The 17,605-nt window shown below is 56.4% G+C and overlaps 2 long non-coding RNA genes across 4 annotated transcripts; one reads left to right on the top strand and one right to left on the bottom strand.

The window, feature by feature from the left end:
• Positions 1-915: 915 nt before the first annotated feature.
• On the bottom strand, positions 916-4,511 carry LOC111770415 (uncharacterized). The gene is made up of 3 exons (XR_002803693.2): positions 4,399-4,511; positions 3,603-3,754; positions 916-3,160 (listed from the first exon to the last, which is right to left on the bottom strand). It is a non-coding gene; the product is annotated as an uncharacterized lncRNA (long non-coding RNA).
• Positions 4,512-4,606: 95 nt separating this feature from the next.
• LOC102150920 (uncharacterized) lies at positions 4,607-17,387 on the top strand. 3 transcript variants are annotated; one of them, XR_002803691.2, is made up of 7 exons: positions 4,607-5,037; positions 5,178-5,263; positions 5,730-5,883; positions 6,531-6,617; positions 12,940-13,054; positions 13,300-13,354; positions 14,549-17,387. It is a non-coding gene; the product is annotated as an uncharacterized lncRNA (long non-coding RNA). The 3 variants fall into 3 exon arrangements; XR_002803689.2 differs by lacking the exons at positions 13,300-13,354; positions 14,549-17,387 and having other exon boundaries at positions 12,940-13,171; XR_002803690.2 differs by lacking the exons at positions 6,531-6,617; positions 13,300-13,354; positions 14,549-17,387 and having other exon boundaries at positions 12,940-13,271.
• Positions 17,388-17,605: the final 218 nt, after the last annotated feature.

Genomic DNA, 17,605 nt, shown 5'->3' with positions numbered 1-17,605 from the left:
GGCGGGCCTGGGCCTGACTCCAGGGACCTTAAATAGCCTGGCGAGGAGGCTGCCTTTATGCTGAGGCAGTGGGGAGCCATGGCAGGCTTAAGCAGGACGGTGATGCCTCAGATTGCCTTTGGGAGGTCACTTTGCCTGAGGAGCAGAGGCTGCCTTGCTGGGATGGTAAGGGCTGATGGTGGCCAGGCCAGGGCAGCGGCTGGGGCAATGGAGAGGAAGATGTGGCCTTGAGGGAGATGCGGAAGGGGAGACACTAGGAGAATGGATTTTCGAGTCTGGTGATCTTTGAATGGTGGCTGTGTCGGTCACTAGCTGTGTGATCTTGGCAAGTTGCTCAGCCTCTCTGAGTCTCAGCCTTTTTCAACTGTAAATCTGGAGTTTTGATGCCTTCTTCTTGGGTTGTCATAAGAAGTCCATGGAAACATAGAGGGGAGAGGCTCAGTGTGTGTGACAAACACCCGGGGACTGGCAGCTGTGGTTCTTTTAGTGGATGGGGCTTGCCTGTTGAGACCTCCCAGGTTTCTGACCTAGGAGATGAGAGGACAGAGTGGCCATCTGCTGAGATGGTGTCTGAGTTGGGACATAGGTTGGGTTGCCTGTGACAAACTCAAAATACCAGCAGCTTCAACAAGGCAGACATTTATTTCTCTCCCATAGAGGTCCAGGTTACGGGGCCAGCTGTGCTCTGTGAAGCTGTCACGGCCCTCGCCACCCCTGGCATCTTGCCCTCACCTGCATGGTCCAAGGTGGCTCCCACCATGTCTGTGTTCCTGAGGGTGATGGGAAGAGGACAGGAAACGGACAGACCCACACCGCCCCTTTAAGAGCATGACCTGGAAGTGGAACATGGAGTGCACTTTTGCTCACATCCCACTGGCCAGAATTAGTCACATGACCACACTTGGCTGCAAGGAAGACTGGGAAATGTAGTTTTTATTCTGAGTGGCCATGTGCCCAGCAAAAATCAGGGGTTCTATTATCCTGGGGGAAATGAGAATGGAAGTCTCTGTGGGAAGAGGAGCGGATTGGGGTCATGAGGGTGGGGCGATAAGTTCAGTTTGGACTGGGATCAGCTGGGGAGGAGACAGTTTACTCCCAGGGCTCGGGGGCTGTACCGTTGTGCCCCCACTGCTGTGTTGCTCTTTTCCCTTGACCTTCTTGAGCACACATCCTCCCACCTCACATGGCACGTGTGAGCCACATCTGAGAGCCCCGCTCCAGCTGCAAATCCAGGGTTTCCTTGGCACCTGCAGGGCTGGGCTGTGAGAATTTTCTGATTCTTCTGAGGTGAGCCATACTGCTCTCTCATTTTGTGGCCAGTGATTTTTTTCCCCTCACTTTAGGGGGTCATTTCCTGCGGCAAAGTCCCCAAAGCAGGGTAGACAGCAATAGGCTTGAGCTAAGCCGCCTCATTCCCCCGGCTGCCCCACAGAGTCAAGTGGCTGCCAAGGAACCCTGAGTCTTGGCATGGAATCCCCAGCACAACCTTTTCCTTTTTCTGACCCCACCTGGAAATGTCCACACACGTGGTCTGCAGCCAACAGCTGGGATGCTGCTCTCCCGGTGATGGGAGGGTAGCCTGGGGCCGTGTAGGAGTAGGAGGTTTTTATGGGACTTGCTTGTGCTGATGCAAAGCCTTACACAGTGTAGAGGCTTTTAACAAAGCAGCTGACACGTGCCTGGGGCTCCTCGATGGAGATCTCCATTCCAGCCCTGCATTCCTTGGCTGGGGGACCACAGGCAAGTTACAGCCTCTGGCTTCTCCTGAGACCCTGACAAGGCTCCATTCCGTGGACTGTAAATCTTAAAATAGACTGCATATCTGTTTTTGCTTTGGCTGCTAGGGAGCTCAGTGCCAACACGGGAGCCTAGTTTTAGGAATCATATTCTTGCTGACTTTCTGCCCTTATTTCTTTATTGACATATTTATTCTTATTCCGCCATTTCTGACATCATAAGTTTTTGGGAACACATTAGGTGAGCCTCATCTGCTTATCCGCACGATGGGGAAAATTTCATCCCCTTCTTGGGTTCTTCTGATGATTATAGGAAAGGAAGGTCCTGGGCAGAAGAGGCTGGCCGGTGCGTGCTGCACTGATGTTGGCAGAAGAAAGTGTGGATTTAGTAAAGCCACACTCAGGCTCTGTACTCCCAGTCAGAGCTGCCCCATTGTAGGTGTCTGCAGCTGTTAGAGATGGGACCAGGGATTTGCCACAGAAAGGCACCTGACCAGGGGGCTGAGTCTTGACTGTCTCCGCCCCACAGAGAGTGGGCTCCGGGAGGGCGCGCAGGGGCCGCACACACAGCAGTGGGAAAGGAGCAACAGCATTCCTCTCTCCTTTCCTGCTCCTCACCCAAGACTGGCCTCTCACTAGGGTGCTGACTGATGGGCTCCCCCAGCCAGGCCTCCAGACAACGTCTTCCCCCAGCCTCCCCCAGGATGCCCTTGGCTTCTGATTCTGTCTGGGCACCAGCTAGTGGGTGAGATTTCCCACTCCTTGGGCCTCTGGAACCCCTGAATGAGGGCAACCCAACTTTCTGGAAAGGCTGGGATGTCCTGGTGTTTGTGAATTTCCCCTACTGTAGGCGTCTTGTTTTATGGACATGGGGCAGGGTGGGTGCTGTTCCTCCTCTGCTTTGGAAAGCTCTTCGAGTGTCCACGAGCGCCGACGACCCCGCAGCTGTGGCTTCATGGAGGAGAAAAGGCTGTGTTCAGGGCGTGCGGGCATCTGCGGCTCCAGGGGCCTCAGCTCTCGCCTCGGACTTGAAACCCATGGAGGTGGGGCCGGTGCCAGCTGCTTTCAGTTCCCATGTGGGAGAGCCAGGCCCCCAGGGGGAGGCCAGGCAGGCTTCTGGGAGCAGGAAGTAAGCGAGAACGTCCTCGCTGGAGAGGCATCTTGGGGTTGGGGGGCCATGGCGGGGGGTCAGAGAGCCGGCTCTGAGCCCCCTCTTCAGCTTCTTCCCTCCTTGGCTCCCCCGCGTTTTGTTCTTGGATCCCAACACAGCAGGCATGCCCCCAGAAATAGGACGTGAGCTGCTTCCTCTCGGAGACCTTTGAGGGCCCCACCGTGCAAAGATGTGAGCCACGATGCGGCCAGTTGTGGCTCTTCAGAGGCCTTCTCCATGACCATGGCTGGGGTGCTGGGGCACAGCGGGTGCTCTGTAAACAAGTGGTGGAGGGTTAAGCCAGTCTGGGTGTGGCCTGCAGTTTATGCCCACCTCTTGGGGCCTGGCAGGAAACGGCATTCTTCCCTGATTCGGGCTGCGACAGTGGAGTCCCTCAGGGCTGTCTTGTGCCTCCTTCCCTTCTCCCTCCACACATGTCCTGGGGAGGGAGACCCTGGCAGGGAGAGCCTGGCCGCATCACGGCTCTCATATCCCTCCCTCCGTCATTCTGACCTCGCTGACCAGCCAGAGCGCTGAGCTCGGGGCTCGCAGGGGCAGCTGCCCAGGGCCGTCTCCGCCTGGATGACCCACAAAACTTCAAACCTTGTTCCTCCCCCACTGGGCTCGTCTCCTGCCCCGCCTGCCCAGCCCTCTGTGTTCCCACCTCAGTCAAGGGCCCTCTCTCCCGCACACGCTGGCTTACAAACCCGACTCACCTGCTCCCTCTCCTTCCACGTCCTGTCTGTCACCTTGGCCCCTGATTCGATCCCCGCTCTACCTCATGTGTGTCTGCTCTCCATCCTCCCACCTGGCCAGGCGACCACCCCTCCTGTGAGTCTCCTCCGGCTGCCTCTTGCTCATCTTCTCACTGGGGCCAGAGTGAGTTTTCTAAACCACAGACCCCATCATGCCACCCCCCTCCCCTTGCTTAAAATCATTAGGTAGAGCCCGAATTTGAGGCCTTGTGGGCTGGGTTGTCTGGAAGCTGACACTGAAACAGAACTTGGGGTGTGAAGTGTTTATGGGGGATGGACAGCTGAGAAAGGCAGAGGGCGGGAACAGGACTGAGCAGAGGGAGAGGCCGAGCTGTGACACAGGTGGGACAGAGCCCATTAGAGTGCCCCTTACTGGGCCACATGTCTGGGCCCTGAAAACGCGCCCCGCTCTGGTTCACCACCCTGGAAGGGCTGACTGCGGCAGAGTGCTCGCAGAAGCTGAGGTGGGGCCACTGGGGGCTGCCCATGGGGGACCATCTGACGGCCACCCTTCTGCACCTGGGTGGCCAGGCCTTCCTGGAAGGGACACTGGGCGACACATCTCCAGGCCTGCTGGGGTCTGCCACTCAGACCCACTCCTCCATATGCACTTGGGGAGCAGCTCCTGCAGAATTCTGGCTCTCTCTTCCTAAGGGGAGCTCTGAGGAGGAAGCTCCTGGATACCACAGTTGGTCTCAGGGCCATGACTGCCACTCGTCCTGTCCCTCTTGGGTTATGCATTCTCTATTCCCCTCACCCTCCGCTGTCAACTCTGCTGCTTCAGCGGCGCCCCTGGAGGCGAGACTCAGACCCTCCTTCCCGGGGGCCTGAGCCCCCGTCAACAAGCCTTTCGCAGGCCAGCATTGTTATACTTATTCCTCTATGTCACAATTGGCCAAGGAGGCACCAAGCGGCACCTGGTCACACACGTGTTCTTTCCTACCCCCATTGTGACCCGGGGGCCTACTTCTTCCTGTGATCAGTGGGTCGCTCCTGCCTCACAGGTCATTCTTCTTACCTGGAGGCTCATAAACCTGAGATGCCCAACTGCCCAGGGGGCAGCAATATAACTCATTGGGACCCTTTGTGTGTCCCCTGGTGAAAGGGTGTCCTTTTGGGGAGTGAGGGTCTCTAGCCGCGTGGAGCCCCACGGTGGGGGAACGGGAAGTGCAAAGTCCTGGTGGATCGCTGGGGGTCCCCTGCTTCTGTCCCTTGGCTCCTGGACCCCTGCATTTGTTTACCTGCTGGAGACACAGAGGCACATAAAGGCGGATACCGTGTATATGCTGCATCCTGCAGGACGTCCCCATCCTTCCAGAGGCCTGGCCCCGAGCTGGAGCTACAGAGGCGCCCTTAGCAGACAGTTCCAACACTGTCGGGCCAGCAGCTTCTAGTGGTATGGGTCTCGTTGGTGATTTAGGGCCTCTCTTAGGGTGGCTGTTTGCTGGCGTCATCCTTTGTTCCTGCTCCCACATGTACATGATGTCTCTGCCTCAGAATTCCTTGCCCCTCATTTACCAATTTTTTTTCCTTCAGGATCCTAACCAACTGTCCAGGCCGCTCATCACCACTCCTGAGTCCATCTGTGTTCCAACCTCTGGCTGCTTCTCTTCCCACGCAAAGTAGGTGACCGCCTGTAGCTCTGCTGATTGCGAGGCCGCCTGGCGCGGGGGGGTGGTGCAGCTGTCATCTATTTCTGGCTTGCATTCACATGTTGAGCTGACCCATTCGTAAACTCCATTCAGGCATTTCCTTCTCCACGTGGGCATGGGCCTGGGCAGAGGGAGGGGTGCTGAGATGACACTGCTGGGTGCCATGGGGAGGTGGGAACCCGCTCCTACAGTTCGCGCCCTCTGTTCCTCGGTGTCTGATCCTGGATACACCATTTCCATATGACGCTGAATTGCCACTTGGCCCATTAAATCTGGACTTGTTGGGTCTGATAGAACTCAGGATAAGGGGCTGATGGTGCGTGGTGTGACATGGTGTAACGGCCACTCGGTATAACATGGTCAGGCGTCCTGTCTCTAGTAGGACCAAAGGGCATTCCAGGAGTTGTTTTTCAAAAAGTGTGATTCTCTGTTGCAGGTGGCATGGCCTTGCTCTAGAAGTCCAGGGCCCTGTGTTGTGAATGTCCAGCTCAGCAAGCGGCAAACTCCAATGACATCTTTTCCTGCCACCGATACCTCCACCCCGGTGAGGCTGCTGGATCCTATGGGCCAGGAGGCTGCCCGGCTGGGAGGTACAGCACAGCCTGTTCCTGGTCTGGCCCCTGCTCACAGCTGGCAGCCTTTTGCTGAGTCCAGGATGTGGGCTGTCCCCGCTCAGGGTGGAGTCTGTGCCTCTAGAACCAGAACCATCAGACACTGTGCTACCTTCTCCACGGATGAGGGGCGAGGGGCAACAACTTGTCTTTTACCTTGGGCGGATGGCCCTGCATGCCCCTGACCGCTGCATCCTAAAAAGGCTAAGGCTACGGCAGGCCCTGAGATGTCACGGGATTTACCTCCCCCCTCTGGAGCAGCCGGATCTTCCCGAGGCCTGTAGTGGTCCGATTCCCTTTCACTTATCTGGCTCAATCAACATGGTGCCATTGATGAAATTGATCACTATGATTTTCTGGGACAAGGTAGTCCAGACTCTTGGGTCTGTATAATGTCAGGACAGGCGAGTTAGCACGGCCCCGGGGGAACTAGGCGTGTGTTGTTCATTCCGCACGAATGGACACTATTTCCGACTCCCCTTTTTGCCTGGGATAGAAAAGAACACATGTGTCAAGTCAGTGGCTGCATACCACGTACCTGAGGCCATGTTAATCTGCTCTAGCAAAGACACCACCCCTGGCACAGCCATGCCATCCGGGCATGTGGTCGTTTCTGTCTTCCCCAGGATCCTTTAGGTTTCTGCACAGGCCAGTTGAAGAATTAACCAGAGACTTGATGCGGACCAACACCTGCATCCTCCATCTCCTTAAAGGTGGCACTAATCTCTGTCATCCCCTCTCCTGGGAAGGGATATTGTTTCTGATTTATTATGTTGGCCAAGGAGGGGTTAGTTTCAAAGGCTTTGATCGGCCTTCCCCACTCCCATAGCTCTTACCCTATGCACCAAGGCCCCAGTGTGGGGTGTGCACCAGTTGCTAAGTATACCAATTCCAACTATCCATTTGGGAACAAAGAAATCAATTCTGGGTGGGTCTGAGGACCCCGTGGCTTTGTGGTCCCTTATCTGGTCCAACGTGTCCTGAATCCTAGCCAGAAGCCTACCGGCCAGCGGGGAGGGTGGGCAGATCCCAAGGGGGCATGAGTTGCCCTGAGCGGGGCAGCCCTCTGCGTTGTTTCCCTTTGCAGTGTCACAGCTGTAAGCTCTTGTTGGAAGGGGGGGGTCTATCTCCACAGGCTCGGGGGGGGTTCAGAGTCACTGGGGAGGGAGAGCCTTCAGGGTCCCTGTTGTCCTAGCTTTGGGAGAACGGCCCCCCTCAGTCGGGCGTTTACTCTTCCATGAACTTTGGCCGCTCAGTCTACTGGGTCCTGGGCCGGGTCTGCGGCCTTCTCTGTCCTGCTTGTGGGAGGTGAGAGCCTCAGGGAGGCCTTCTGGGTTTCACACGGGCGTTCCATCGCTGTTACTCACCAGCAGCTGTTGTCACCTTTCCGGAGAGCACCGCGGTGCTTAGCAACAGCCACCATTCCCGATACCCTCATGTCTCCTGTGTCCTCCACGTGTCTCCACCGCGTGCTTGGTGACACCTGTCGGAGCTTCCCTCCCCCCCACCCCCTGGGCTCTTCCTGGTGATGGCTGTCACACCTGTACCACTGTGCTCCTGCTACCCTCTGGGGGGCCTCAGTGCCGGCCGTGGGGCCCAGTGCCGAATAACCTACCTCCCTGCCTTCTTGGGTCATGCCCCATGCCAAATGTCTCGGGTTGGCTTGTCTGGAGGTAGGTGCTGAGACGGATTTGGGGGGCAAGGTGGTCATCAGGGTCGACACCTGTGAAAAGGAGGGGGAAGAAGTGGGTTTTGACAGAGGCAGGAGCCAAGCAGACAGAGGCTCTCCTACGTCCTCGCGCCGGCCCTGGGTGCGGGCTTCCCGGGCCATGTGGCCTGGGTGGGTGGGCAGAGGAGCGGTGGTGGCTGGAGGCCCCTGCTGACCACCTCACCTGTGGGAGGGTGGGAAGTCCCTCCTGGAACGGGCCTGGGGACAGCGTGTCGCATGCCTGCATGGAGCCCCAGCGCATTGCACGGAGTCCCACCTCCACCTTTCCCGTGACCTCTCGGCTGCGGACATGTTTCCGTTCCTCAGACAGTGTCCTCTCTCCTGCCCTGCCTTTGCACACCCTCTTCCCTCTGCACAGTGCTCCGCACCAAGGCAGCTGGCCAACACTTTCCCGTCGTCCCTGTCGGCTTGCACTGGGGGGCGCTCTCCCGACCCTGTGTGGCGGGTCTTCCCTGTTGCAGCGCCTGCTGCACGGAGCCACAGGTGCTCCGATTCCGTCTGTCTTCTCCGTGGGCCTGAGCTCGGTGAGGGCGGGCGTTGTGGCGGCCTTGTCACCCCTGTATCCCCAGCAGGGAGCACAGGGCCTGGCCCGGGAGGTGCTCAGCCCATGTTGCTGACGCCAGCACCGAACCCCTCTGGGCCGGCTGCATCAATGCGCGTGATTTTACCTCACCCTGATCACCACCCTGGAGAGGGTAAGGGGACCCCACTTTACACGTGGGGAAACTGAGACCCTGACCTCCCAGTGCCTGTGGTGAGGCCACATTGCATAGCACCCTGCACAGCCTGCGCAGGTGCCGGGGGCCTCTCTTCGCATCCCCGTGCCCAGGGGTCCATCCCAGGGATGAACTGAGAGCCTTGGCTTCAGGCTCTCTTTCACAGACCCCCAGCCCAAACTGGTTTTGTCCTTCGAGTCCCAGATGGGGAAAAGCTACCCATGGAACTGTTTGGTCCTCTCTCGGGGAAGGCAGCTGGGGCTACTGTCTGGATGCTGGAATACTGGCATCCATATTATATTGGGATATTGGTGTACTGGGTTTTCTGAGGGGTGGAGGATTTGAAGGAGGCCTGGCAGCCTATGTGGGGGTCTGGCCTCTGTCTCCTGATGTAGCCCCTTGATGGAGCTGACCGGGGGGCTGACCTCCTTCCTTGGAGCAGTCACTGCCTCCCACCTGACCCCCAACAGCCAGATGGTCTCAGGTGCAAAGTGCTTTCTCTCCAGGCTGTGATGTGTCCTCTAGCCACTGTTTGGTCCTCAAGAGAAGGTGAGCTGACTTGCTTCCAGGGGCTCCGGGGACCCACCCTCCACCCTCCCAGGTTCTTGGTCCCCATCCTGTGTGACCTTGGGCAACAACCCCTCCCCGCCCCAACACACACACACTTTGAGTCTCTGCAGCCTCATCTGTAAACTGGGGCTAATAATGCCCGTGCTGCTGAGAAAACGCATGAAAAGTATCAGGCTAATTCCCACACACACAAGGTAATTCCCAGAGCTGCTAGAATCTTCTCCCTTGAAAGAGGAGGAAGGATATAGTTATTTGCATGAATAAAGTGGTTTGCTCGGGGAGTGGGTGACTTCTCTTTACCTTGGAGCTGGAAGAGGGTGTGGGGTGCTGGTGACTGCTTTTGGGGGGGTCACTGGGGGCAGCTAGGAGCCTGCCACAGTGCCTGCAGCCCCGCTTCAGTGCCCCACTGCTCTGGGTCAAGCACTGCCCCCCTCTTGGCTTTGCAATCTGCCCTCCCCCCTTCCCAGATGTTCTCGGAGAGACAGGGAAATGGCCCGGGGCAGCAAGCAGGCAGCCACTGGATGCTGTCCCAGCTGTGGGATCGGCTCACCCAATGGCCTTGGGCAACTCATTTCTCCTCCCAGGCCCTCATTTTCTCTGGCTTGGGAACCTGGGAGTATGGGGAGAGATGGGTTGGAAGCTCTAGATAAGCCCTTAACCTTTCCAACCTTAATTTCCTCGACTCTAAAATGAGGATATGAAAGTGCCTGCCTCCTAGGGGTGTTGTGCAATTAAATGAGATGATGCCATGTCTGGCACACAGTAAGCTCTCAGTAAATGTGAGCTGGTATGAGCATGCCTTTAGTCATAATTGCACACATCACATTTGCAAAAGGGAGGCCTGCATTGGTGGGGATGGGAGATACAGGACTGCGCCAGCCTCCTCGTGGGCATGCAGACTGGTGTGGCCATTCCGTAGAGACGACGGGCAAATGATCCATGTGCCTGCCCTGTGTGCAGCATTCCACTTCTGGACATACCCCAGTGGGGTTCTGAGCCACCCCGCCAGGGGCATAGACCAGGATGTCCATCTCAGAGGGGTTGGTAGGGGCAGGGTAGGGGGGGTAAGACATGCCCCATGGAAACTGAGCAGCAGCTAGAACCAAATGGACACAGCAACACAGATGGATCTTAGAAACACTGACCCGAACAGAAAAAGTAAGAGAAAGGATGTGAGCTACCACACAGCGCTGTTTATGTAAATTGAGACGGCATGCAGACGGAACGTGCAGACCAGTGTGTCTGAGCACAGGCAGTCAAAATGGTGCTCTGTGGATGCAGGGCCAGCGGGCCTCTGGGTGGGGCGGACAGGAGAGCCCCTCAAACAACAAGCCGAGGGCTGCGCACAGACCAGCAACGACCACGCACTGTGAACGGGGGCGGTGGATGAAGTCAACCTTCTGCAACTGACGTTGAAAGAGTAACAAAAGAAAGAGAGAGGAAGAGAGAGGGAGAGAAGGAAGGAGAGAGAAAGAGAAGGAAGAAAGGAAGGAAAGGAGGGAGGGAATGGGAGAGGGAGGGAAGAAGGAAGGAAGGAAAGAAGAAAGAAAAGAAAAAGAAAAAAGACAAACGCCCAGTCAACTATTCTGTATTAGTGCTGGCAAGGGATTTTGGCTGAGGGCTGTGGTGGAGGCAGCAGCTAAGTTGCCCCAGGGACCCTCAGTCACGTCCTGTAGACGACCCTGCTGACCATAGCTGGAAGAAGATATCCACCCGGCTGTTTTTAACGAGAGCTATGTCCCTTTGTGTCCCCATCTCTAAGCACAGAGACTTTTATTGGGATCGTTGTCCCCCTTTTACAGTAGAGGCAGCTAAGCCTGGGGTGGGTGGGGTGACCCCAGGTTGCACATCCACAGGGGCGGGAAGGCACAGGAGCCCCAGCCCAGCGCTGACTCAGCAGTGGCCTGGCTTGCCCCCTGCCGCACCTGGCAAGGCTGCAACCACACCCCGGGCAGCTCCGCTGCATCCCTACCCTGTGTGCGCCCCCTCTGAGCCGTGAGCATTCATCTGAGCCTAAGCAACCGGCACACCCGACGAAGCCCGTCACCACGCGTGTGTCCCGGGCAGCTCGCTGGAGGGGACTGTGGTTTTCATTGTGGCCCCGAGGCCCCACGTGAGCCCCCCGGGCCTTTGGCGTCGCAGGGGACCATTCGACGACGCGTGGACAACAGTTTTAGCAGCGAGAGTGTTTATGGCATCGGCGTTCTTGGAAAACGCAGATCCCCGTGACCTAAAGCTGCCACAGCACTGAGCCCAGCACCTGGCCCCCATCTGGAGAATCCTCTGGATTCTTCCAACTCCACCGGCACCCCTGCCTCCTGCCTCCAGCTCCTCCAGGCCTGTCTGGAGCTCCTGCTACCTGTAAGAAAACGCCCTAGCTCTTCGTCAGGATGCTGCAGCCCCTGCCCTGGCCCAGGTCTGAGGGCTGTCACCTCGTCTCCCCCTTCACCTTCCCTCACCTGAAGGCCCCAGGCCAGCGGTCCCAGAATGGCGCCAATGGGCCGAGGCAGGCCCGGCGCAGCCCTCCGCCCCCAGGCCTGTGCTCTGGATGTTCCCACCCTCTTTGATGGATCAACTGACGCTTCCCTTTGGGTGGAGTTGGCCGGTTCATCCAGGGGCCTCGTTCACCTGTCCCCCCCAGCTTGGCGTAGGTTGGGGCAGAACAGCCAACTGCAGACGCAAGACGACTTGCCAGGAGGGTGGGGACGCCCCTTCTCTGCTGAATGAATGCCTGCAGCTGAAGGGGAGAAATGCTCAGGGCTCCTTCCAGGGGCCAGGGATGGGTGGGGCAAGCCTGGCAGAGAAGCTTTGGTGACACCGCATAGGACCAGGTTGTGGGGTCCGTGCCTGGGCAGAGCCCCCAAGGCCGAGGCTGAGACAGAGCTTGGGGTCACGGATTCCTTTGGGAAGTGGCCCAGGGCTGTGAGTGGGGTTGGGGGTGAAACGGGAGGTGGGGACACTGCCTGCAGGTGCCAGCTGCTCAGGCCCATGGAGTCCTCTGGGAAGCTGTGGCGAGGTCTTAGGATCATGTGTCTCCAAGGAAGGGGGAGCAAGTGCTGCAGGGGTCAGAGGTCACCCACAGGGTGCGAACTGCCTAGCACTCTGGGTTGACACACATGATGCCGAGTGGGTTTCCCGGGAGGAAGGCCGGGGGGGGGGGCGGGGCGGGCAGGAAGAGAGGCTGGGGGGCTCCCGAGGTAAGGCACCTTCAGGTGGCCCCAATGCAGGAGAGCTGAGGCCTGGGGGCTCATGACCACAGCTGTGGCCAGAACAAGAAGTGACCCGAGAGGGTCTCAGGAGTTGCCCAAGATGGGCCCTGTGCTGCTTTGTTTATTTATTTTTAAAAATAACTCGTTCTACCATTGAAAATTTGGGACATACAAACAGTATAAAAAAAGACATAAGGATGGTCTGCCGTTCCAGCCACCGGAGAGAAGCGCAGTTGATGCTTTAGCGTGCCTCCTTTCGATCTTTATTCTCTGTACGGGTGCGCCTCGGCAGCCATGGTGGTGTAGTGGCTAAGGCTCAGTGCTCTCACCACCGCGGCCGGGGTTCATCTCCCGCTCAGGGGACCACCCCACCCGTCTGTTGGTTGTCATTCTGTGGTGGCTGCATGTGGCTGTGATGCTGAAAGTTACGCCACCAGGATTTCAGGTGCCAGCAGGGTCCCCCGTGGTGGGCGGGTCAGTGGTGCTTTCAGGTCAAGACAGGCTAGGAAGAAGGACCTGGCCACCCACTTTCGAAAAAACTGGCCATGAAAACGCTATGAATGGCAGTGGAGCATTGTCTGATACAGTGCTGGATGGCACAAAAAGACTGGGCAGGGCTCTGCTCGCCAGGAGTGGGAATCGGCTGGACGACACTAACAACAGTGCGAGCTTCACACGCAGGCATCGATGTGTGTAGAGGAGACCAGCCGCTTTTGTAATTTTGTATATTGATCGTGGGTTTTATGCAGCTTAATTCTTCCTTTGACACTAATTTCCACGTTCGGTTCCGCTTTTTCTTTGCCTTCTTTAGATGCTCACTTCTCTGACAGCGTGGGCACCTCCTGGCCGTCCGTCAACACTGGTCTCTCATCTGAGACCTTCCCACTGGCCACCCTGCAGAGATGGTGTGATTGCTGCTTACAATGGTGAGGCTTTCCCGCTGCTGGTCTACACGTCTGCCGTTCCAGCCCGCTGGACCGCAGGCTCCAAGGGGCTGGGGCTGTCCAGCGGCGGCACTGTAAGAAATAACTGAGAAAAATGTATGAAAAGTGTCAGAATAATTGTTGGCACAGAGCAGATGCCAGAGCTATTAGCTTCCCCACTTGAGAGAGGAAACGGATGTAATTGTTTGCACGGGGCAAAGTGGGTCTCACTCATTTCTCTGTTTCAGTGCCTAGCATGGACCTTGGCATACAACAGGCACTCAACAAATGTTTATTGACTGGGTAAGCATAGCCACAGTGTATCAGACAGACTATTGTAAACAACTCAGACTAGTTTAAACAAAGAATGGCTTCCAAAACTGGGAAGCCCATGTGCAGCTCTGGCTTCAGGAACAGCTGAATCCAGGAGCTCAACCTGTGTCACTGGGCCTCAGTTTCTCCCTTTTTCCATCCCCTTGCTTGCCTCTGTCTTGGCTTTCTGCACAGAGGAGACAAGAAGGCCTGAAAGCTGTGTTTTTGTTACAGTTTATGATCACAGCTAAAGAGGAGACACCTCCCAAGGGTCCATATAGAAAATTTCCAGGAAGTTTGAAAGGCTGGGCCTGGGTCGTGGACATTGTTCTGTGGCTGCCAGGGATCAGCCCCCTCAAGGCACATTGAATGCTTCTCCTATAAGAAAAGAAAGGGCTTTGTTATTGAAAGATGGGGAGGGGTGCTGGACAAAATGAAAACCACATGGGGCAATTAAAATGTGGAGTGTAGCACACAGATCATTGGGATGGGGTAGCAATAGATTTCTCCGAACTATCTGTAATGGTGACCCTAAACTCATTCTTCCCTCCATGAAGCGAGTCATCCCAATCCCAACATCCTACCAGTATGTGATTGGTTCTGGACAGTCACGTGACCCAGTTCTGCTGGGGGCCTCTGGGAAATTCCCACCCCCCACCCCCACCTCCCACAGTACCCTAAGAAGAGATGCTTCCTCTTCTTCCTTGGGCATTGTTGGGCCTGAGTGTGAACCAGAATGACTGCTGCCATCTTGCCACCAGCTCTGAGGGCAGGAGAGTGAGGGTCTTCCAGGACCCCAGCTCCCAAGGCACTCACGTTGCCCCCCACAGCCCTCCCTGCTCCTGGCTAACCGGCAGGAAACCCGTCTGAATTGGAGTCAGCCGTGACTTGAGGCAGAAACCACCCTAATTGATAACAGCTGTCATGTTTTCTGTGGCACCGAACAGAACTGAGACTTATGTTTCACAATTTACTAGCTGAGTTCATGAGCTTTTGACAGCTCCGTCTCATTTCCGGAAGTTATAAAAATGTTTCTCCTCTGGGAATAGGGGCTGCACGTGCGCCCCATCCTACAACCTGGGTGAAGAAGGAGTTTTGCAGCACAGATGGGGTCCCTGAGACGTGTAAATCATATTTATGTGAAAGGAATCCCATTTCTTTATCGACTCTTGTTGAATTTCGCAGATGCCGAAATCAGCAGACCTAATGAAACTGCAGCCTGTCCTTCTCCAGGCTCCGGAATATTTAAGTGAAGGGGAAACAAAGAGGCTGGGTGACGTCTGAGGGCTTGGGTAAGGGATCTTGGTCTCGTTAATGACTTCAGTTCCAGGGCCCACCCCAGAGTGAGGGGTCACTGAAATATTTGTTGAGTTGATTGTCTTCCCCATTGCAACAAATTAGATTGTTGAACTGGGTGGATGGATGGGTGGGTAGGTGAGTGGGTAGATGGATGAATGAATGGATGGATGGGTGGATGGGTGGGTGGATGGACGGATGGGTGGATGGCGGGGTGGATGGATGAATAGACGGATGAATGGATGGGTGAACCGATGGATGGATGAGTGGATGGATGGGTGTGTGGATGGATGAGTGTGTGGGTGTGTGGATGGATGGACGGATGGGAAGGTGGTAGATTTTGGATGGTTGGATAGATGAGTGAAACTTCCTGCACCAAGCTCTGATTTGGGAAGATGTTCAGACCTGGCTCTGGCTCTTCCAAGGAAGCCCAACATTTTCTCCTCTAATCAAGGAAGGCATGTGCCCTCACACACACTGCGAGCTCTGGCATTTTCAAAGAGGGGCAGGTGAGAATTCATTTTGCTGGTTCAGGGCCAAACAACCTCACCCAGATGCTTCCCAGGGTCTGTTCTGGGAGTCTGGGCTGGGTGTGTGGCTGTAAGCCTGTGTGCGCCTGGGTCTCTGTGTAGATTCCCCTGTGTGTGCACACTTGTTTGTGCATCGCCTGCCTGCTTGCATGTGCATGTCTCTATGTATGTGGCAATGAGAAGACCCATCTGAGCGAGGGTGCGGTGTGTGCCCCCTGAGCTTCAGAAGTCCCGTGGGACATGCCGCTTGAGACTTCTTCTGCAGGGCCTGCTCTGCCCTAAACAGAGACTGTCTTCAAGGCTCTGAACTCTGTGTGTCCCAGATCCACTTACATCCAAATAACCAGAGTTCTCTGCACCCTGCGGGCAGCCAGGGGCTGTTTCTGGACGTCTTGAAACAAAAAGCTGGGCTGTGCACTGTCAGAAGCCACCACGGCCACGGAGGAGGGCTGTTTTGGGGTAGAGGGTGGGGGTGGATCTGCGAACCAGCCCTGGTTTGGGGATGGGGGTGGCACCTCTCCGTTCCGGAAGCCTTTGCTGTCGGCTCCAGCATTGGCAGTTCTGGGAGGGCCCAGGTCCCCCCTCAATAGGGCGATCGTTCCAGTGCCTCTGACTGATCCCCCCACCTTGGGTCCTGGGGACCCCTGATACTCAGGGATGCTATAAATCCCACCCTAACTCCATGGTTCTCTTGGAGTCCTGGCTCTCCCTGATTGTTTCCCCAGACTGCCGGGCCATGGCTAGGACACGGGCCTCTGTGCAGATGCCAGGTGCCTGCCACAGACTCCCACCACCTTCTGTCTGCCTTCCCCAACTGCAGTCACAATGAGCCCTCTAATGGGCTGTCTAAAACCCCGTTTAGATGTTGGGACATCTTGCTAAGAGGCCAGGGCGGGCCTCCATAGTGGTGGCTGCTACCTTTATCAAGCACTTGCTATGTGAACCGTGTGGGTGACACCCACAACCACCTTAGCAGCTGCGTGCCACTGTCAACTCCATTTTCAGAGAAGAAATCAAACCAAAGAGGGGTGAAGTCACTGGCCCAAAGGCCACACAGCTACAAGTAGGGGAGCATAGATTTGAACCAATATCCAGGGTCCGGGCTCTGAACAGCCCACATACTCACCCACACTCCTGCCCTGCCCCAAATGCCCCCTCCACATTGCCCTCCCTATTCTGTCCACGTCTCTGAGAAACGACTGTCGCATGGGGTGAAGCCATCCTGTGCAGACCCACCTGGGCTCCACGTGAAGACTGCTCTGACCAAGACCTCTCTGTGTCTCTGCCTAATGGAGACTTCCACACTAGCTCCTCCAGCCTGACCAGCGGGGGGCCAAGACCCAGCCCCCCACGAGGCGCAGACACCAGGAGATGTGGGCAGGACGGGGTTGACCCTGAGTGGTTCCAAATGAACTGAGTGTAATGGGACAGGGAAACGTTTCCCAGCCGGGAGCTGGCCCCTGAAAGGCAGGGCTTTGCACCCACCTTCACGCCCTTGACGTTGTACGCTCTGCAGTTATTTGCTTAATTAAGACTGGCCCCTCCTTGCCGTGTGACACAGGATCTAGGGGTCTCAGGAGCTCCCAAGCTTATCTGTTTATTGATGGGGGGACCCATTTCTCCACGAAGACAAACCAATTATGGGCGGGGAAAGAAAGTTTGCCTGTAAAGAAAAACGCTTTATCCTTCCACGAAAAAGAGGAGAGAAGCACCCTGTGACGGCTCCTCTCACAAGCCCAGAACTTCGGAGAATGTTGTCTCCACTCCCATCACACTCACCGCACACCCGAATTCCCGAGGGATGAGTCCCGCAGTGACTTCCCTGTGCCCTTCCTACTCCTGCGCTTCAGAAAACCCCACTTATTTACCGTTTTTCTTCTATGAGTGCTGCTCCCGCCTCTGCTCCTAGCTGGGGGCTGCAGCGACGGGAGCCATGAGCGGGGGTCTGGGAAAAGTGTTGCATTCGGGCTCAGCCCGCTGGTGGTAGGTGACCCTGGCCCTCAGCTCTCGGCCCAGGGCGTCCCCTGTGGGACGCAGGGCTGGGATACACTTCTCACCCAGCCCTTCCTGCTCAGGCATCCAGACTATTTATAACTCCTGGAATTATTTGCTGACACCCGCCGGCTGCTTTTCCTTCTCAAGTGGCCTGTGCAATATCTGGAAGAATGAAAGGCAATAAAAAAGATTCCTTCTGTAAATGATTTATTTCTAGATGTGTCACGGCAATTGCAAACACTTCTGACATCCAGAAGCCTTTAGACCCAGGCTGTATTGTTGAAATCGGGTCTCACGGAGGAGATCCGAGATTGACTGGCGTGTGGGGGCGGGGGGCCGTGTGGGTAATAATCCTCACGGCACAACCGTGTGACAGCCGACATCTGTCTGGCCCCAGGGTCCAGGCGCTGTCACATGCACC

Source organism: Equus caballus, chromosome 24 (assembly GCF_041296265.1).
Source record: "Equus caballus isolate H_3958 breed thoroughbred chromosome 24, TB-T2T, whole genome shotgun sequence".
Taxonomy (NCBI): domain Eukaryota; kingdom Metazoa; phylum Chordata; class Mammalia; order Perissodactyla; family Equidae; genus Equus; species Equus caballus.
Note: the sequence above shows the minus strand (reverse complement) of the source record. Positions and strands in the feature narration are given on the sequence as shown.